Source organism: Condylura cristata, unplaced genomic scaffold (genome assembly GCF_000260355.1).
Source record: "Condylura cristata isolate star-nosed mole 26May11 unplaced genomic scaffold, ConCri1.0 scaffold00013, whole genome shotgun sequence".
Classification (NCBI taxonomy): Eukaryota; Metazoa; Chordata; class Mammalia; order Eulipotyphla; family Talpidae; genus Condylura; species Condylura cristata.
In genome coordinates, this window is record NW_004567114.1 from 9,730,483 (window position 1) to 9,752,715 (window position 22,233).

The window sequence follows — 22,233 nt, forward strand, 5'->3', positions numbered from 1 at the left end:
ATTCGCACCTACGCCGTCCGCTTTTGAAAGGGGCCACAGGGTGTTTCGGCTTTCCCGGGGCTTCGCGGTACCCCCAAGCTGCCTGGGGTAAGTGCCGGCTGCAGACCCGGCCGCGGGCGGGCGCGCGGCTCGCACTAGGACCCAGCAGGGCTCCCGGCCCGGGTGGGAGCCGCGCCGCCGACCCCGGGCGGGCGCCGGGGCTGGAGCCGGGGTTCCGGCCGCGAACCGCTGCAGCTCGGCCGGGAGACGGCGCGACCCCGCGGCGGGGCCACCCGCAAGTCCAGCGTCGCCGCAGCCCCCCAATGCGGCCGCGAGAAGCAGCGGGGGGGCAGGCGATCAAAGGTAACGAAAATGGGGCTCATTTCCTGTCTCCTGATCTTCTGCTCTGGCTCAGCATTGTCATGAGAAGCCCTCGCTGTTCCGGCAGCTGCATTTTGGGGAGCCCTTTGATTTTTTTAAGGTGTCCGCCCCCATATTTCCACCTGGTTTCAGATTGATTTATAGCATGCAGCCCAAATGGGAAAGACCCAGGGATGGCAAGTTGCATATTTTCATTAGTTTTGTCTCAAAAGTAAGTTCATTAAAAAAAAAAAAGTTTCTCAGGAATGTGTGGATAGTTAATTTTTGGTAAAAAATTAAAAATAGCAGGCAGGAGGGGTAATTTTTAAAATCATCAAGCAATTGATGTAATTCTGTTAATTACTTCTCGGGGCGTTACTTTTGCGGGCTTCCCAGACGTGACTTTTATTTTCAAGGAGCTGCCGTGTTAAATGTGGAGTTTGGCTTCGGCAGAGTTTACAGCATTGCTGTCGCAACTGTTTTGCTATCAATTATACACAGAGTGTCATATCTGTGGGCAGTTTCAACCTCTTTTCGAATACTGTAACTGGCTATCCTAAGACGACATGTACAGATGAGAGTTTCCTTGGAGGGCAGTGAGACTATTTCTCTTTTGGAAACATTATTTTGAGGCGAAAGCCGTGATTACTGGCTGGGGAGCCTGAAAAGACTATTTTTCATGCTTTGTTTATACTCCCGGGATGACGTTTGGGGGAGGGAAACGCAATCTTTCTCAGCAGCTTTTAATTGTGGGCTTATTCATTTATTTAATGTATTAGTTTCAATCGGCTGGGGCTCCCCTGTCACAGGATGTACTTAAGGTGACACATTTGCTGGCAGTTGGGACACATGATGGCAAATGTAAAATGTGCCTCGCGTTCAGCCACCGGTCGGCTGGACGCTCCCAGGTGGAGCTGTGGTAGGCAGGGTGCGACTGGCCCATTCACGAAAAAGGGGGTCGTTTTCCTTAGCGAAGGAAGACATTCCTGTTATATTCCTTTTGTTCCCTGTTTTTCATTGATCGTCAGCTCTGCCTTAGAGAAGGCAAAGCAGCCCCGAGCGTGACCGCAGCCCACTTTAACTCTCACGCTGATTGGTCAGTTACTGGGAGACTTGGGAAGACCCTCACCCCAACCTTTCTCCCGCACAGATCTCTCCTAGATGGATTTTCAATTCGGGCACAGTTTGCTTGCGATCCTTTTCTGTTTATTTTTGTTGTTGTTTCTATCCAGATAAAGTAGGCCATTTTGGTGACAAATTTCTTTGCGGACGTCAGCTTACATTTATAGACACACCACTTTGCATGCTCCATGATTTCACCTCAGAAATCATCCAGAGTTGTAGCATATAAAGTTGTTCAACTTAGAATAATTCCCCCCCCCCCTATTTTTTGGTTCGGAGTATATGCATCGTACCATCAAGCAGAAGGACACCAAACTGTGTCTTTACTTTGATCATTTAAGTGTCTTGTACACTAGTGGGTCCTAGGTACTGAATTGCAGGCTGCAGTGGCCAAAGAAAAAGACAATGAGGAGAATCAACATCAGCTTCCTCATTATTCTAAGAAATTGTGGCATTTGGCTTAAGCCAAATGCCTTTCACAGCCAGAAAAAGGGTATTCTTCATCTTATAAGAACACGAATTAATAGTAAATGTTGTGGGATGTTATTATCACCAAGAGAAAAAAAAAAATGAGGCCCAAACAATCTTCACTTGAGACTTAACCAGCTCAGTGAAAGAAGCACTGTCCCAGAAGTTGTTAAATGTATAAACACTTTTCTGATTGGCTTAGAAATTTAGACACAGGAAGTGGATGGTATCTAATAGCCCATGAGTGGAGACATGGTTGTCATGGAAACTGAGAAGAGTACCCCCCACCCCCACTACCATAACCACCACTTAAAAAAATAAAACCCTGCATGTCATCACAGATGCCTGGAGAACATGTTGGCTTCTGTGAGCTTTCCCACAGCATCTGTTGAAACCTGAGACTGTGCCTGTCAAATCAAGGTCATTTTACAACAACAACCAAAAATGCAGTCTCCTGGATTTCATAACTATTTTTATTGAAGATACATGGTGAAGAAACCTTAAAGCAGGGATGAGCAGGCATGCTTACTTGGCAGTTTGCGACCTCAGAGTGGTGCAAGAAAGGCAAAGAAGAATTTACTGGAGCACCAGACTGTGGATCAGAAGGGTTTGTCTGTCTGCCTTTAGGACAAAACTCTTCCCTGAACTCTTAAGTGGGAGATTGTTACCTGTGGATGAAGAGGCATTTGGGGGAAGAACTACTGAAGAACCTGTTTGCAAGAGGTTGGGAGGTGAACTGGCTTGAACAGAAGCTCCTGCCCTGGGCAGGGAGAGGAAGAACTGTTCAACTACTGACCAGAAGTGATAGTTGCCCAACGGCAGTTATTTTGTCCAGTTAACTTAGAAAACTTTCCTTAATTTTTGCGGTTGGAGAAGATGTGTGTTAGTTTTTAGGATCGTTGAGAGGTTGCCCAAACCTTGGCTATGAATGTTTTCTTTTTTTCAAGATTTATGTATGCATACAGAACTGGGGTACACGCCAGAGGTGCTGGGTTGGTGAGAGGATTCACCAGAGACAGAGTGGGGAGCAGAACAGGCAGATCTACTGAAATCCACTGCTGAGGGGAGCAGCAAGCGGGTCAGGAGAGGTCTGCTGCGCCATGTGGGTCATCTCCCTGGCCTGGGATGGAACTCCTGCTGCAGTGGCTGTGGCTAGCTTCCTAGTGCTTCTTGCACCACGGGGGAGGGCCCTGTGAATATTTCTAGTACCTTATTCATGGTTTCAGGGAGGATGGTGAAGAAGGGAAAAAAGTTTGGAAACCACCCCTATGGAGTTTGCTGAGTAGAAACTAACCCAGGAGACCTTCTCAATTTTGCCTTGGGGAATCACTTATAAATAGAAATCAGTGCATTTCTTGTATTTTTCTAATCTTGTTAATGGTAGTCTTTAATTTCAAGTTCTTGATCTTCATTTAGAAATATCTTCCTTCTAATCATAATGATTTATAGCATTATATTGCTTATCTTAATTGAAAATGGTCAGTTTAAAAAATCTTATTTAATTAACACTTTGATCTTTTTCAAAAGCAACAAATTTCCCATGTTTTCATTAACTAATTGCTTGGGGGGAAGGAGGACCTAGAGAGAAGCCCGACTCTATTTCAGTATTTGCCTAATATCCCTTATATTTGTCATCAGAAATACAGTCTCTCAAAGTGGTCACACATAATTTGACGATTTAGGATATATTTCATGATCTCATGTTGTCAGATACTTAACTGGTTGGGATTTGGTGAAAAAGGTTAAGTGTAATGGCATAACAGTTGTCTTTTAGCAAAGGATTTCCTGTAGGGACTTTCTTATCTGTAAGTATGTTCAGGGGCAGGAAACATGTCAGTTACTTGTTTTTACAAACTGAAGGAAATGAATGGGATTTGTTGGTTTTTCGACCCTGCCTTCATTCTCCATTGTCTGTCAAATAGTTTGCCCAGAAAGGGACTATTGAGGAGAAAATGATGGACTTGTTCATTTTTCTGTTTATTTATTTTGACTTTGGGATTAGGAAAAAAATGGATCATTATATTGTACAACATATTTTACCAATACAAATTAACAAGCTGTTCACTAATACTCCAATCCATTCTCAGTCGTCAGATGCATGCACACTCACTGAAGCTGGCACTTTTGAGTGGCTGTGCCAAATTTCTAACAATTAGTCCAGAATGCCAACCAAATGCCATTCTCAATTTTGGATTGGTAAGGGGAGAGACACAGCTTCATTCTTCTCTTTGTTTATAAGAAAAGTCTATAAAGGCTACGTGCTAGGTCTGTGCCTACTTGGCTGAAGGCAAAAATTAATGTAGGGGACAGAATGGGAAATATGGGGGCTGGCGGGAGGGGTGCTGAAGCCATTTTGACACAGGAAGCGAATGGTCTCTAAAACAAATTATAACCTTGGAAAGACTTATTCTGTGTTATTTTTTGAATATTGCAAATAAATGTATTTCACTGTTTTAATTCAAGTATGTTTCAATTCTGGAAGAGGAAAAAAGCTAAAGTATCTGTAAAGGAAAATAAAAACAGACACCTCCATTTGAGGGAACAGTTTGGGGAGGGGGCTAGGTGTGCCCCAGGAAAAAAGAACCATTTGTTGCAATTATTTTCACACATTTTTGAAGACATCATTTTTTTGTTATATATTTAGCACCAAATAGAATCTTATGCAAGACCTCAGTATCTGAGTGGAATAAAAACAGAGTGCACAGTCTCATTCCCCTGGGGTGTGCCTGGGGTACCCCGTGAATGGAGTTTGCAAACCTCTGCTTTTAAAATGCCCAAAATAGTCTCTAAAGAAGGCCCAGGGGAATGGCTGGCAGAGTCCTGGAACCTCCTAGCTGATGAGAGAACTTTTGCCTTGACATTTAAGGTGACGCTGTTCTCAGACTGAGTAGGAAAAATGTATGTTTTCCAGTGTCCTCGAATCAGCTTGTATGTTTAGAGCAAAAAACCCAACTGGCCCAAAGTAATGAAAGACCCTAGTGTCGTCTCCCATGCAGGAAGCGGAAGGGATATTTTTAGGGGTGACTTAGGAATCCGAGCCCCTGTCCTTGTAAGCTATAGGTACATGGTGGGTGTTCGAGATCAGTTGGTTAATATTGTATGAGAATACTTGGATTTGTTCAATTACCACCTCAGAATCTGCTTTATCACTGTTATTCTATTTGTCAGTGAAAATTATTTCATATTAAGTGTCATTCATGAAATGAAAGTTTGCCAAGCTGTATAATCTGCTTGGCAGGCTCGGTGGTGTTTTGAGTGTTGAGTGAAATGATAACACACAGATGATATTTGAATATCATCAACTAGATTCACATTATCTCTTCTGTTATGAGATTTATGCAACGGGAATTTAGGGGCTGGGTCTTTTCACATCCCAGAAGCTCCCGGTGTTGAGATTTCCGCCGGGGTGGCGTGGGGGTGATTTAGACAGGCAGAGGCAGCCCCTTCAGTCCACTAGTGGGGGCACAGCTGCTCAGGTCAGGTGTGTATGGCTGTGGAAGTAAGGCGACATCAGCAAAGGCTTCCAGCAATCTTTGGGAGCTCCGTGTTTCTGACGACTACAGCCAGCCTCTGCATTATTTCTGCAGGCTGCACAGTCGAGAGTCCCAAAAGTAGACAGAACGGACCCCTCTTGACATTCTCCTATTTTTCCACTCCGCTGGCCATGTTTCTGTTACCTGCGTGGGGTTAGGGCTGAGGATTAAAATAATCAATGTTCCGGGAAGCCAGAGATCTTGTAACAATTTGTGCTGGAACTATTTTCTAAAGAAAATATTTCCTCTCCAAAGATGAAACCAGTATAAGCACCAAATAGTTGGCTGTAGTAGTAGAGGAAAATGATTGTGCTTAACTTTTTGTTGCTGTTTTGAATGGTGCTGGATAAGACTTTCCTGGATTAGGCTATTTGAGGCGGTCTTAGTCTTTTCCCTACCTGCATTTCAAAGAAGAATGTCTACAGCGAGAGAAATTCAGTACAGCTGTGTCTTGGCTTCAGTGATGATGGACCAGGGGCCCCCAAGGGAGCACCTCAGTCACCAGGCCATTGCTGAAGTTGTTAATGTTCCAGAGACTGAGTCCTACCCCTTGGTGATGACATTTTCTCAGGGTGCAGAGAGTAGAGAGTCCTTTTGAAGAGGGGTTTTTCTCATATATACGAGGTTAGATTTTAGGTCACTTGTGATATCTTTGCACTGTGAAATTTTCTGATGCCACAAGCTTAACATTTTTGCAGCCTTAAGATGAAAACAATTATCATAGAATGACTCGTTAATAAATGTTCTAAATTTAGATTCATTTTGTTCCATGAGACTAGACTTAGCATTTAGAATGACTCTTGAAAAAGAAATAATTTGCTTTAGGTGAGTTCGGCGATATTGGGTAATAGAGAAATAGCTTGACATACTCGTGAGGGGCCTTTGTCTATCAGTTGTTGCCTCGACATTACTTTAATTGACTCATGTAGTAAACTAGTACTGACATAGCATACTACTTAATGATAAAATACATTCACCTCCCATTTTATAGATGAAGAGAGTGAGGCAACTATGTCCCCCAGGGCCACACGCCCTTTGGTAGTCAATTAGCAAAGGGATTTCACCTTCAGACCCTTGACTCCAAATTCCAGACACTTCCACCCCACCGGCAACCTTACATGTGTCCCTCTGTTCTGTTTCAGGGTTGATGGTATCCCCTTCCATGCTGAAATAGTCTTTTCCTGGGAGTGGTTGCAGGGTTGGGTGGGGAATATTTGTCACGGTTCTGGGAAAAGTTGGATTTTGCTTCCCTGTTGTGTGAACATTAGTGGTGGGAGAGGGTTGTTAGTCCCTGGTCAGGGAGCCTCTTCCTTTACTCACCTGGCTGTCCTCTGAGCACTTTGACCTGGGTCCATGACGACCCTCCTGATTTACCCAAATACAACACATAGTTGTTTTCCTAGACAACATTCACTTTTGTAATTTGCCTGAAATACCCAACTCCTCCAGGTGTAAATATTATGATGGCATCTCCTTTGTATCAGAGTCAAAAAGAGCTGGTTTACGTTGGCAGGTCAACGGGGTATCTGGGCCTCCTTAGGGCTCCCCTGTGCCTGATCACCCATGCCTGTGTGGATTTGCACAGACCAGGTAGAAAGGGTCAGTTTGACGCCCTCATCTAAGTTCTGCTCTTGCACCGGTGGGGGCGTGGCTGGGGAAATGACAACTGAAATCCTTAGCTGAACATTGCACTATACCTGCATGTATGGGACCAGTTGGAATTAGTGTGGAACCTGTGTGGATATGTGCAGATGCCTGGCACAGCCTCATTCCCTTGAAGATTTCAGGTAACTGATCAGAACATGGGGGAACTAATACATATGTCACATGCCTGCCTTCATGGAGTTCACACGTATGAATTCATTTTTAAAAATTGACCTAGGGAGCCCTCCCTGGTGGTGCAGTAAGTTAAAGCACAGCACTAAGAAGCTAAAGCCACTTCTGCATGAGTTCGATTCCCACCTGCCCTGGAGGTCACACATGGCGTGGCAGACCTCTCCTGACCCGCCCGCTGCTCCCCTCAGCAGCTACTTCATCAGTCGGCCTGTTCTGCTCCCCACTCTGTGTCTGGGGAAGCCTCTAGCCGCCCCTGAGCCTCTGGCCCATACCCCAGTTCTGTATGTACACATAAATAAATCTTAAAAAAAAAAAAAAAATTGACCTAGGGATGTGCTAAAGATCTTTATGTGCTCACTTGGAAAAACAAATCATCCACAGATTCACTTGGTGAACAATACTGAGTAACTACTACCTACTAGAAGCTATGGCTGGTGACAGGCACATAAAATCTTCCAGACAGCCTCCTGCTCGTCTGTGCTTTTACTCTGTGTTAGTGCCCTGTTAGATTTCATGTGTTATTTGGCACGATTTGGTCATCTTTTGAGTTGGGATGCTCAATACTTTTCCATGTAAATAAATAATAATTATCAATACTTCAGGTCATTTCAGGTTGGGCAAAAGCTTCATTGGGTTGCTTTACTTTTAGATAGTGGGACAAACCTATATGGTTTTGTTTGCTGTTTGTTTTTTTAAAAGCCCACATTGAAAAGAGAATGTAGGGTAGGTCATTTACTTGGGAAATGATCCCAGGAAGACCTCAGCAGGGGTCGAGAGTGGAGATAAGGAAGAGGAGGAGCCAGTAGTGAATCTTCCCTCCAGTTGCCTCTGCTGGCAGCAGGAATCTGCGGGCTGTGTCAGACTTGTCATCCTGTCACTGACCGATGACAGTTCTCAGAGGGCATCGATTCCCAGCCCTGCGGTCTGCATGTTGGCTGAGTGACACCCCACTTGGGATGGCTGTTGGGGGTCTTGTTGGTATTGCTTGCCTCGGCAGCAGCAGAGGTTGGCTGGCTGGTCTGGTGGGAACATCATTTCTCCTGCCAGCACTCTGTTCTTCAGCTCCTTCCACAGATGTGGAACTGTAGACATTTCAGGAGAATCAAAATGATTTTTGAAATTCTTTTGAATTTCAAAATGAAGGAAGACCCAGAGGTTCTTTAGTCCGAAAATTGGAAACTGGAGAAGGGACTTAGCTCAGAGTGCAAGCATGCCAGCAGGCATTTTCTACAAGAGCATCCATTTGGTCATTGTTTCCTCTGTCACAGTCACTACCCTCGTTCCCCAGGCTGGATATAGAATGCCATCTTGCTTGACACTCCATACAGTTAATTGATCACCAGGGATTCTTTCTGCTTTCTTTGAAGTCCACCTCAGACCCAGTTCTTCATTTTGAGTTCTTGTGCCTCACCCTAAGGATACCATGGGACATTTCAAGGATGCTCTGTCCCTCATGGCTCCCCTTCTTCTTCTGTCCTCCCAAAGACCCCTTTCCCTAAAATACTGGATGTTTGGGCTCCAAAGCTCTCTCTTTTCAAACCTTGTCTCTGACCTTAATCTAAGAGATAAATATGGAAATATGACCCAGTCGTGTGGAAATCCTGTAAGGATTATTGTGAAGGCTAATCATCGAGTCCCCAAAAAGCATTAGACTCAGAGCCAGGCTGCAGTTACATCATAAATTAATGTAGCTATGTTTATTATGTTATTGGGACTTTGTTGCATCTACCAAGAACCTATGGTGACTCCCTGTGCTTCTTTACCCTTAACAAGTCTGTCCTCCTCTTCTTAACTTTTAAGTCCTTTTATGATCTGTCCCTACCCATTTCTGCTCAGGGAATGCCCAAGAGCTGGTCATTATTCATCCCAGAACTTGCTTTGCTCCTTCGAGTTCTTCTGTGTTTGGTCCTTTCGTTTTCCTGACCATTGCCACCTACTTTCACACTTCACATATTCTACAGTCACTAGTTCTACCCATTGTACAGCTTCAGTGTGCAGAGAAAATGCAGTTTGTTCATTTCGTCTGTAGCATACTCTCTTCCCCTGCACACATCCTGGTGTTTTTCAGGAAAAGAATTTTAGCCTTTGATCCCATGCATTTTAAAATTTAGTTTAATCTAGTAATCCAAAAAGTCCCTTAAAATAATCTTCAGTCTTCCTAGGAAAATATCTCCTGTCATCCCCCTCTTCTTTGCCTCTGACCACAGTGTGTGGGGGAAGGGCAGTGAGCAGGCTTCTTCCTTTTATCTCTTATGGAAGGTGAACAAACTCAGGCCCCTGGAATGGGGTGGCCTTTGCTCTCAGGGGCCTGGAGCCCTGTCCTCTGGGTCCGCCTGTGCCTGCAGCTGAAGTCTGTGACTCAGACATGGTTCTAGTCCAGTGGTCTTTCAGGAACCCCCAGTAAGATGCAGATACATTGCCCTGGTGGATGGTGGTGAGCACAAGTGGACAGACAGAAGCCCAAATGATTTTGCAAAATAACATATGTAACTAAAACACAACTTTGGCAAACTTATTCTTGCTACATTCAGTGCACTCTGAATGCTTCTACTCAATTTTATTTAATGACAAAAACACAGGCTGGGATCCAACAAGTGACCCACAGTTTGCAAAAAAAAGAAAAAAAATTCACTGGTTGTGCTCTTAGCATCACCAGAACCTTCTCTGTACCCCCTCCTCATGCTGTCTCTCCTCGCCTCTTGTTGACAGCAACTCTGAGTATTTGCTGCACTCTCCATCAAGCCCACTGGCTTGGCTCTTTTGCTCATCTACCACACCCCACCTGAAACCTTGCACTTCACCCTCTGCTTGGGCAAGCTGCTGTGCCAGGCAGGTGAAGCTATGTCCAGGTGGTGCAGCTGGTTCTTCCCAGGGATCCCATGAAGCAGGGGTGTGCACAAGACCATCTCTGTGCCCAGGAGACCAAAGCTCCCATGGCAAGTCAGGCCAAGGAGTACAGCCACTGCCCCCTAATTAAGTGGGATCAGAAATGGGGGGGGGGTCTTCTTTCACTTCCTTTCTACTACCCCATCCTTCTACCATCAACCAGAAAGATTAGGGACTTCACTGTCCCTCGTGGGTGAAAGCAGCACTTTCTATTGCATTCTATTGCGAATTCTTTGAGTGAGTCCTTCATGCTCCTGTGTAAGAGGGAACATTCCTGCCTGCAACAAAGTCCGGCTTTCAGGGCTGTGAACTTTCTGCTTGTAGCAGGGTCAGAACCCCTACTAGCTTCCTGTTGTGCCTGTTCGCCCTGATAGCAGAGCTCAGTCACATCTCTAAGACTCCCTTGCAGCTAAGAATGGTCACGTTCTAGCCCCAGGCACTTGAGTAGCTGAAGTGCATTTGGGATCACCGCTGTTGTATCTGTCTTACTACAAACGTTTTAACTTTGGAAGCCATTCATCCTGTAGTTGTTCCTGCTCTATGTAAATGGAAACATTGTGTGAATGTGTGTACATATTAGTTCTGCAATTTCTTTTGTTTTTGTTCAACATTATGTTTCCAGGAAACACTTGCATTACTGTATAGAATGCTTTTTTGTCATTTCTTTCCTGCTTGTTGTTAGACCAGCATATGAACATGTGAAGTCTACTATAAATGAGCATTCAGATTATTTTGTTGCTATGAGCAGTCTTCAACATATCTGCTGGTAATATAAACAAACATTTCTGTAGGTTAGTGTTTTTTGTACTCTGTGTTCTGACCATTAGTGGCTAGGGAACTGGTTCAGTAGGTTATGACCAAACAGCACTTTAAAAAAATGAAAGAGGTTAAGAATAAAACAGAAAGCATCAGAGCATCTTTCTTATAATAAGGGTAGGAGTGATTTTAAGACACCCCAGTTTTATTTCCATATGTGGGTGTTGAGTATATGTGCATTTAGGGCCATGGGTTCAAATGTACTTATTATGAACCAGGGTCAGCAACAGCAAAGGAGAAGCTTTCTGCACTAGGGTTCCTACCTGGGTGTGAAATTGCTGGTCATAGGACATGAACATTTGCAAGTGAAAATTTTTTCCTCCATCATTACAGAGCTTTTTTATTGCACAGTGATGTGAGTTCTGACAGGAGGGGGAATTCCGTACTTCACACACCAGGAGGAAGTAGCAGTTCAAACACAGATTCCCGTATTTATTCCTGCCTAGCCTACTAGGTAAAGAAACATACAAATATTTCCCTAAGTGTGTCTGAACTGTGATGTTTTCAGTGTGCAAGGGGAACTTTTCCTTGACAGAATTTCTTAGGATTTTTCCATTAGCATTCATGAGCAAGAAGCCTGTAATTCTCTTTTTGTAACAAATTTTGCTATCAATCTTTTCCTGGCTTTCGAAAGTAAGTCAGACAACCCTTATCTCTTATTGTCTGCAACATTTTGTTTCGTCAGACTGTGGGTTCCGTAGAATGTGCCATAACAGTCACCTGACTATCTGGGATGGGATTTTAGAAATATTTGCCAGTATTAATTTAGCTTCTTTTATAGCGAGGCTATTCTGGTATTCTCTTTTTTCAAGGTTCTGTTTTTAGCAATTCGTATATTTCTAGAAATTTGTTTATTTCTTCTTTAGGATTTGGGAAGCTAGGGATTATTTATAATAGCCTCTTTTTAGGGTTTTAATATTTTTTAAACCTCGCTGTCATCACAATTAATCTAATTCTTCATTCCTTACATACTTACATGCTCGCTTACTTTTTCTTTACTCAGTATCACTAGAGTTTTGTTACTACTCTTAGTGTTTCCCCCCAAATTTAATTTCTTAGATGTTCTCCATAGTATATCTTTCTGTTTATTCTCTGCTTGTATCTTTGTGCTTTTTATTCTTTTGTGATTATTTTGCTATTTTTTTCTAACTTCTTAAGATGACAGCTTAGTTCATTATTTTTGTAAATTTCTTTTCTAATATAGAAAATAGGCCATATGTTCTAATTATGGAGTGAGCTCTATCTCAGAAGTTTTAATATGTAAAATTTTTATTATGCCTTTTTGTTTGTTCTATGAGTTAGGTACACATGTTTTCTTTCAATCTCCTAACTTCTTTTATCTTTTGGAGTATTTGTTCTGTGTAGATTGTAACAATTACATTTTTGTCATTAGATATAGTCTTTTGGTATCAATCTTGTAACATTAAGTCAAGCTTTTTAACTGAGTTCTTTGAATTTTCTCTGCTTTCATTAATCCTTTATTAGATCTATTTTTATTGAGAGAAGTATATAAAAATCTCCTACTAGGATAGTGGGTTATCAGTTTTTCTTGATACATTTTGATATTAAATTACTTGGTGTATATACATTACCATCCTTGATTGTGTCAAATTCCTTGTACCCTAATATTTTAGATGTGTTTTGTACATCTGCCATATAGTCGGATATTGTTTTAATGCAACCTGTAAATGTTTTTTAACTCAACTATATAATCTCTTTATATTTATTGGTATTACAGATAGAAGTCATTCTGTTCCTTCAAGACTATGATTTACACTATTTATCCCTAATCTTGTGTCTTTTTATTGATTAGTCTTTTTATTTATATTTCATGTATTCTTTAGTACTTTGGAAGTTCTATACTCTATTTTTCCTTTTTTAAGTGACTCTCTAGAAAGTTCAGTTTGCATATCATACATATCAAAGTTCAAAGCTAATTCATATCTTTCCTCTAATCCCAAACAATTCAGAGAACTTAAACAACTTATCTCCAGTTATCATCCTCTCTCTAAATGAAGTCTGTTACTTGGTTAGAATTTAGTTCTATCTACTATCTTTTTTTATTATTATTAAGATTTCTTTATTTATACATACAAAACTGGGATATAGGCCAGAGGTGCAGGACGGTGAGAAGATTCACCAGAGACAGAGCGGGGAGCAGAACAGGCAGATGGATGAAGTACACTGCTGAGGGGATAGCAGGTGGGTCAGGAGAGGTCTGCCGCCCATGTGAGTCACTTCCTGGGCGGGAATCAAACTCTTGCTGAAGTGGCTTTAGCTTCTTAGTGCTGTGCTCTAACCCACTGCACCACCAGGGAGGGCCCTACTATCTTTTTTTAACTCACAGGTTATTTAAAGTCTTAGTGCTATTTCAGATTTACTCACATACTTACTATTATCTTTGCTTATAATTGCTTCTCCTTCTTCCCCTCACTACTTTTTCTTGTTAGATTTTATTTAATGAGGATCGATTGAAGAAAAACTATTTCAGTTATTGTTTGTTAGAAAATTTTCCCAATTTTTTCAAATACCACTTAATTGTATGTAAGACATATTTTTGCTAAGTATAAAATTTCAACTATTTTCTTCCAGTACATTAAAAGTACTCTATTGTTTTTTGCTTCCTTTACTGAGACTCAGTGCTAAGTCTAATTGCCACTTGTCATTGAATGAATTTTCAGGATACTTTATGACAGTTTTTAAGAGACTCTCTTTGCCTTTGGCATCCTTTAGTTTTATTATAAAGTATCTAGGTATGAACTTCACTTTTTGTATTTATCTTGCTTGAGATTTGTGTGTGTGTGTGTGTGTGTGTGTGTGTGAATTTGCATATTGACTTTTCCCCCATCAGTTCAGGAAGATCCTCAGAATCTGAACTCTGCTCTGGATTTCAGGTTAGGTATATGCTAAAATTTAATCTCTGTCTTCTCTGTTTTAACCCATTTCATACTTTCTAGTTCTCTCCATATATGTGCCATGGTTTATATAGCTCTTCAACCTCCAGTTTCCTGTACCTTATCTTTTTTTTTGCCTTTTTTTTTAATTATTACAAAAGTTTATTTTTACATCATTTTGCACATTTTTTTCCATCTCGATTGTTTCCCATCACCAAATCACCCGTGTGCCACCACCATAGTCCCGTGCATTTCTCTCCCTTCCCCCCCCATTTTTGATCCCATTCCCCACTCCACCCCCACTAAATGTTTCTGGTATATGGTTGTTCATTATTTTTGTTATTTTCTCGCCTGGTCCATTATAGTCCTGCTATGAGTGAAACCATCTGGTATTTTTCTTTCTCTTTCTGGCTTATCTCACTAAGCATGATCTTTTCCAGTTCCATCCAAGTTGCTGCAAAAGACATGTGTTTCTCTTTTTTGGTTGCTAAGTAATATTCCATTGTATATATGACTGTACCTTATCTTTTTAACCTTGTTTTTAGCTTACCACATTCCCCCGTTGATAACTGAAACCTTTACTTTATACCTGAGTTTGATAATTATAAAATTTGAAGCCTTTGTGAGTTTTAATTCTACAATTTATTCTTTCTGCTAGCTGTTATTCATGATACTTTCTTTCCTTTGTATGTATGTTTGTGTGTGGTTTTTGTTTTGCTTTGCTTTGATTTACTCTGACCTTATTTATTTATTTATTTTTGATACTTTATCAGTGGAAATTCCTTGAGTTTGGTATCAAAAGTGAGTTATTCTAGATTTCATATTGGTTTCTGCTAAGTGCCTAGGATCATCACCAATCTGAAACCAAAGACTTGTAATTCTTAGCTTAAGGTTTTTGGGGGTCAACCACATAGTCAGTTAATCTTGGAGACCTATCTGAGGGCTGTCCTGTGATTACAAATTTCAGTAAAGTCCTCTTCTCCTTCAATTAAGCTCTCATTTTTAAGATAAACAATTCCAGTAATTTTAGAATCCTATCTTTAGTAGAGTGCCTTTGATTATACTTTGTACCTTGGAGGAATCTGGCTTTGTCAGTGCAGTGTGCTTTGCTAAGTTATAAAAACAAGTTCTCATAGTTTATTAAGTGCCTTCAGGTTAAAACTGATATAAATGTATACACTCTTAGTATGCCTTATTTGCTTGTTGACTCATGAAAATATTCAAATACTTTTGAGGAAAGACCTGATCCAACACTTTTGGTTGTTTTCAGAGGCGTGAACAGGTGCCTATCCGAAAGGGAATCCCTCTCCTTCTTTCTCTTTGTATGACTCACTTAGAAGTCTTAATATTCCTTGAAATGTATGAATTTATGTTTACCAGGGTAAAGGTCTCACAGAGAAAACAATGCAATCACTATTTTCAAAACACCTTCTCCCCTCACACATACTCAAGGGTATTATAAATTCTAACTTGTGTTAGTAGATAGAACACTAGCTGCTTCAATAAACCCAACATAGTGCAGTGAGTGAATCAAAACACTGTAAGTTTTTTCTTACATATCCAAGTGGCTGTTATGAAACAGGGGTGTTTCTCATTTATGTGGTGATTCAGGGACCCAGGCACTTTGCGTTCTGTGACCTTCCATCTTCAACCTGTAGCTCCCCAGCTCATTGTGCTTATTTGGGAAAGAACTTGGACACTCACAAGCGGCAGATTTCTACCAGTCAGTTAACATGTGACAGATTCTGTCCGTTCCCACTCCATTGGCTAAGACTGGGTAAAACTTCCACAGGTGTCTACAGGAGGAATTGCTAGAATGGTAATCTAGATATGTGCCTAGGGCAAAAAAGAAGCAGGTTGAATAGACAGTCTCTGCATAGATTTCTTTCCTGAAACTTCAGTCCAGTCTGATTTCTTTCTCCACAGAGCTCTTCTTTCACCTGCAATCAATTTCACCAAGGTAAGATCTAATTTTCTACATTTATTTCATATTTGTATAACCTAAATTTCCAACCCAGTAACAACTTCCTTGAAGGTGAGGGCTTTTTATGCTCTCCCTGCACTTAGTTTTGAACACCCAGAATGTTCTAAAACAATTAAGCCTCTGAATGAACGAAAGGAATGCTCTTATCCTGATGACACACCTGCTAGCATATTTCGGGATGCAGTGTGGTGGCCTCAGGTTATTGGTCATGTTAGGTTTTCAGTTCATGGAGATAAGCTAACTCCTTGAACTTTTCTTCTAGAAGTTCTCCTAAAACTAACTCCTACTCTACATGCTGTAGTGGCCTTTCCATGGAGGCTCAGTTTTTCCTTCTGCAGTGTTGTGTTGAAATCAGCTTATTTCCCTCTGGGCTATTGTGGGAATTCACTGTCATTCTGTAAGTATTTGTTGGGATATCCTGACACTAGAGAGTTATGATGGGCTGGACATGGAGAGATGAGCAATAGAGATAGGACTCCACCCTAAATAGGATTAGCTGAGAGGGTGTTGATGCACACCCTTGGGTGAAGAAAGGTCCATATTGTTGACTTTGTGGTTGACATGGTGGCGGTGAGACTGCTGGTTATTCTTACAATGTAAAAGAATAAGACTTGGTGCTGTTTCAAGTCCTTCAGTGGAGACCTGGCGCGCTTTTTTCCCACTGGTTTAGGCCTTGCTTCCACAGCCCCACCTTTCTCTAGTCAGGGGAGGAGCTTTGTTCTTGAATATTCCCTGGGGCTGAGGTAATCTCAGCTGAACTGGACCCTGGGGTTATTGGCCTCAATATCACAAGGTACTTGAGCTTCACTCATGACTTTGTTGCTAGGCTCACTGTTTCCAATGCTTCGTTTTTATTTTCTGCTGCTATTGGTCCTTGTAAATGAGAATGACATATGAACCTGAGTAAAATTGTTGGAATCCTATTTTGTTTTCATTGAGTAATTGTCTTTCTTGACTGCTCTGTAGTTGGATTGGAAAATACACTAATATCTTAGGAACTCTAGCTAATCTATTACCCACCTGCTAGGAAGCAAACACAATGCATGTGGCAATTTACTTTATAGAACGATGAAAGCCCATGTTTTGGAAAAATGTTGGGCTGTTTACTTCAAAACATTGTTTTGAATCAAGTAATCTAAAATAACGCAGATTAAGAATGGGAAGTGGTATCCTGTGCATCATCATCAAAATTCCAGGAAGGGTCAGGCTGCAGACTGCAAGATGTGCTGAGTCTATAATTAGGCACCGGCCATGCTTTATTTCTTGGAGCATCTCCTTGGGCTCAGCTCTGGCACCGGTCAGAGAACAGCTAACTAGCCCAGAGGAATTCACTTGAGAAGATGATCCCAGTAGCAAATCCAGCTCCTTCAGAAAGCCAAGACAGAGAAACAGAGCAATGTTGCTTCCTTCATGGCTTCAGGGCATAGAATTTCTGGCAGATAAGAGTAGAACCAACATTCCTAATAAAATCGAGGAAGAAAAAAGGGGAGCCATGGCCTTTTCTCGGAAATTGTGTTCACTTTCTGGTCAACTCCCAGGCTTCTCTCTTAGCTTTAAAAATAAGCTCTTACTTAGAAATGTTTCCAGCACTGCATGTTTGGAGCTACCAAGTCCCTACCAGAGTCTTCCATGAATTTTAGAGCCCAGGAGCTAGCAGGCTGGTGCAGTAGTGAGATCTCTGTGGGACCTGAGGGCTTTCTTTCCACCTGAGCATGGGCTCTTTCTAGCTTTTTGAGCCAGTATTCACTGCAAAGAGAGAAAACTCATGGTTGTTGTTATTATTATTTCTTTTTGAGATAGCATGGATCCCTCATATCACTTTCAGATGCATGATTTTATAACTTGATATCTGTGTACAGAGAAATAACCTGAACATTCATTTCAAGAAAAAAGAAAGTACAACAATTAAATTTTTAAGAAACTTAGGAAGAAGGAAATAATAAACATAAGAGAATAAAGGAATAAAACAGAACATGGTCATCCCATCCCATAGAATTAACAGAATCAAAGGTCTGATATAATTGATAAATCCTGGTGAGATTAATCAAGAAAAAAAAATCACAAATAACCAGAAAGAACCAACATCCCTATGGTTGAAAGATGATGAAGGAATATGAAGAATAACTCAATGGCAAAATATGTGCATTTTAGAAGAAATGAACATAAAAAGATGCTACTTATAAAAACTGACTTAGGAGAGGCCCTCCCTGGTGGCGCAGCGGGTTAAAGCACAGCACTAAGAAGCTAAAGCCACTTCAGCATGATCCATCTTGGAGGTGACCACATGGTGCCGCAGACCTCTTCTGACCCACCCACTGCTCCCCTCAGCAGTGTACTTTGTCAACCTGCCTGTTCTGCTCCTCACTCTATCTCTGGTGAAGCCTCTCACCGCCTCTGCACCTCTGGCCTGTACCCCAGTTCTATATGCACAAATAAATAAACCTTCAAAAAAATTAACGTAAGAGAAATAACTGTCCAACTATGCTTATATGAATATGTAATTGAAAACTTTCACACAAGGAAAACTTCACATCTAGTTGGTTTTTCTGTTGAATTCATTAAATAGTTCAGGAAGAAGTAGCATATTTTTTCCACAAACTCTTCCAGATAATAGAAAAAAGACAGTGCTGACATGTTTTAAGAAGCCAGTAGAATATTGATACTAAAACCTGACATTATAAGAAAGGAAAATTCCAGGCCAGTTTTATTCATAAGATTCAAAAATCCTACGTAAAATATTAGCAAAGGGGATCCAGTTGTCGTCACAAGGTTAAAATAATATATTTGAAAATCAGCTGGGGTTAACTCAGCATTAACAAAACAAAGGGAAAAAATTTGATCATTCCAGTAAAAGCAGAAAATGTATGCGATATAATTGATATTTATTTACAATTTAGAAAAGACCCAGCAAACCAGCAAATAAGAAGTGTTCTTATTCAAAGAAGGGTATCTACAAAAATATATCCTACATCATTTTAAAAAATGCAGCATCAAAAAAAAAAAGCAACATCAATCAATCATTGCATTACAGACCATACTAATGCAAAGAAAGTTGAAGATATTAGGACTAAAAAGGAATAGATAAAACTTTTGGGAGATTAAATTACTATGTATATAGAAAATTCAAAAGAAATTTTATGTAATTGTTGGAACTAAGAAGTAAGGTTAGCAAGTTTTCTGAGTGCAATGTAAATAGGAAATAGTAAATTGTATTTCTATTTCTCACAAATAGAAATTGAAGTTACTTTAGAATAAAAATAATCTAATAGCTGAGAAAACATCTAAAAAAGTTATGAAACTCTCCATGTTGAAAATCCCTAAATATACTTGAGAGAAAAGGAAAACCTGAATAAAATGCAGAGATCTATCATGTTCATGAGATGGAAGTTTTCATCTTCCAAGGGTGTCAATTTCAAACTGATGGACACAGGGTATTGTGTACTGTGACTATATAATCACAGTCAAAATCCGAAGAGGGTTTTTGGAAATGAGCTGATCCTAAAATTTATATGGAAATATAAAGGCCCAGGAATAACCAAGATACATTTGAAGAAAAATAAGAGAAGAGAGCTTGCTCTCCCAGATACTAAGATTCATTGTTATGTTAGTGTAATTGAGGCCATCTGGCATTTGTGTAAGGACAAATTAATAGACTAGTGGGAAAGAATATAGTCCAAAAAGCAGAGCAGTGTATGAATAGACTTGCTTTCCATTACAAAAAGTCACTGTAGAACATTGGGGACAGGATGGGCTCTTTAAAACAAGTCGTCCTGGGCTCTCCCTCATGGCACAACGGGTTAAAGCACTGCATTCTGAAGCTCTCCAAAGCCACTGCAGCACAAGTTGATCCCTGCCCAGGGAGCTGACCCACAGGGAATGCAGACCTCTCCTGACCTGCCCGCTGCTCCCCTCAGCAGTGTATTTCAGTAGATCTGCCTGTTCTGCTCCCTACTCTATCTCTGGCGAATCCTCTCACCCACCACACCTCTGGCCTGTACCCCAGTTCTGTAAGCATAAATAAATAAATCTTTTTTTTTAAAAATTGTCCTGGGACAGTTGGCTATCAGTATAGAAAAATAATACAGCTAGACCCTAAACTTACACTATACACCAACACCCATTCCCAGGGAATTCAAGATCTAATGTGAAAGACAAAATCATAAAGTATACAGAAGATCATGTAGAATAATATATTTATGATTTTGGCTAAGAAAAGAATTCCTGTATAGGACCCCAAAGAGCCAGCCATTAACAAAAAGACAGATAAAATTGGACTCTATTAAAATGAGGAATTTATATTCATCAAAAGTCACAGTTAAGAGAGTGAGAGGCAAGTTGGAGATATTTATAAATTTATAATTTACAAAAGGCTCATGGGAAGAATATATAAAGAATTCCAAGAAGTCAATCAAATAATGTTGAATTAGAAAAATAGGTAGTAGACTTAAATAGGAACTCCACAAGAGATGATATCTATCTTTCCAATAAACATGTGAGAAAATGTCCAGCCCTATAAATCTTCAGGGAAATGCACATTAGAAGCTACATAAAATGTGACTGCATTTCTACTGCAATGCCAAAGATTAAAAATATTTCACTACTGAGAAGTTGGTGAGGGTTGGGGAATATGAGAATCCCCAGACACCGGTGTGAGCATCCAAATTGGCCCAGCCACTTGGAAGACTAATTTGCATTATCTAATATAATTGTACACAGCTATTTCTGTGAGTCAGCAATTCTACTCTGATCTAAACATTTAGTGAAATAGTGAATACACACCCAAATTTTTGGATAGAAATGTTCGCATCAGCAGTCTTTATAATGACCCTGAACTGGAAACTAGCCAGTATCTAGCAAGACTTTAATATGTTTATATGTGCACACACACACACATGCACACACTCAAATACGCCAGCGGCCAGGATGCTTCCCATGGATGTTACTGTGTGAAAAACGTCACACATACATTTGTAGTTCGTAAATATACAGCTCAAAAAATAGGCATAATGGAATTACAGTCTTTAGGGATGCAAGCTTGGATAGCAGAACTATAAAGAAAGTGATTACCGTAAAAGTTAAGGTAATAGTTGTAAGGGAAGACTGGGGTACTAATTAGGAGAGAGAATGATGAGTTTCAGGGATGCTGGCAAACTTCTGTTTTTTGACTCAGAGGCTGAGTGCATGAATGTCTGCTTGGTGATCAGCCATTGAACTGCACATTTTATTTTGTGCATTTTTCTCGATGTATATTTTGCAATGTAAACATTTAGAAAAATCAATAAGCAGTGCAGTTTTCTTGATTTTTAATCAATCTAAAAAATTACCCATTGACTTACTATTATGATTATTTAGACCTTTTACCCTTTCCCTTTTTGAATTGACACTGTTTATATTATTATCTAAACACTATTTGACAGTAAGACTAATGATATACTCTGCTTACAAATCCTTTCTTGTGCAACTTTCTGGGTTTTTTGCCTACTAATAAACACAGCCTCTTTGTGTGTGTGTGTGTGGGTGGGTGGGTGGGTGGGTGTATCCAAACACACACTTGCTTCCTGCCCTCTTCCTTCTAACCTTTCTTCTTCCTAGTCTTCCCCTGCCTTAGCGGCAGCTCTCATTCTTTGTGTTTGTTTTCAAAGATTGACTTATTTATGCATACAAGAACTGGGGTACAGGTCAGAGGTATAGGAGGATGAGAGGATTCACCAGAGACAAAGTGGGGAGCAGAACAGGCAGATCTACTGCAATCCACAGCTGAGGGGGAGCAGCGGGGTACAGGAGAGATCCGCTGCGCCATGTGGGTCAGTTCCGGGGCGGTCATGGATGGGATTCCTGTTGCAATGGTAAGAGATAGCTCGATGGCGCCGTCTTTACCCCCTGTGCCACCAGGGAGGCCTAGTTTTCTCTCAGTCTACTTTTGCTCTGAGCCAAACATATCAGAGCTGATGATGGGCAATGTACCTTTCTACTCGGGCTCAGCAGTCCGCTTTGACCCGGTTGCTCTGCCGCGCGCCCGGGATCAGTTTGCGGCAGGTGTCTTTCCCCCCTGTCTTCTGTCTTATGCCTGTTTCCTAGACCGGGGGTTTTCTTCTGATTCCGTTTGCTGCTTCAGTGAGTACATCTGCTAACAGTTTACTGAGTTTTCAAAGCAGGCAAGTTCTCCAAGAACTTAATCTCGCAATCTATCTTTCGTCTCCCCTCCCTGAGTCAACAGCGCGGCTGGGAGCATCGCGAGGGCGCAGGCACCTCTGTGCAGAAGGCAGTGCAGACGGAGTCCAGATTCCCTTGCTGCTGGTGAGAAGTAATAGGCCATTTTGATCGCTCATCTTTTGCTATGTGAACATGCTTTTTT

General features: G+C 41.0%; 1 protein-coding gene across 2 annotated transcripts in view; it reads left to right on the top strand.

Moving 5' to 3' along the window:
* Positions 1-217: 217 nt before the first annotated feature.
* FOXN3 (forkhead box N3) overlaps positions 218-22,233 on the top strand; it is a 349,499-nt gene continuing 327,483 nt past the window's right edge. The window contains exons 1-3 of one of the 2 annotated variants that reach the window (XM_012724503.1): positions 218-342; positions 15,821-15,854; positions 22,089-22,175. The gene's annotated coding sequence lies outside the window, so the exon portion shown is untranslated. The remainder of the gene's footprint in view (positions 343-15,820; positions 15,855-22,088; positions 22,176-22,233) is intronic. The other variant, XM_012724504.1, reaches the window with a different exon arrangement.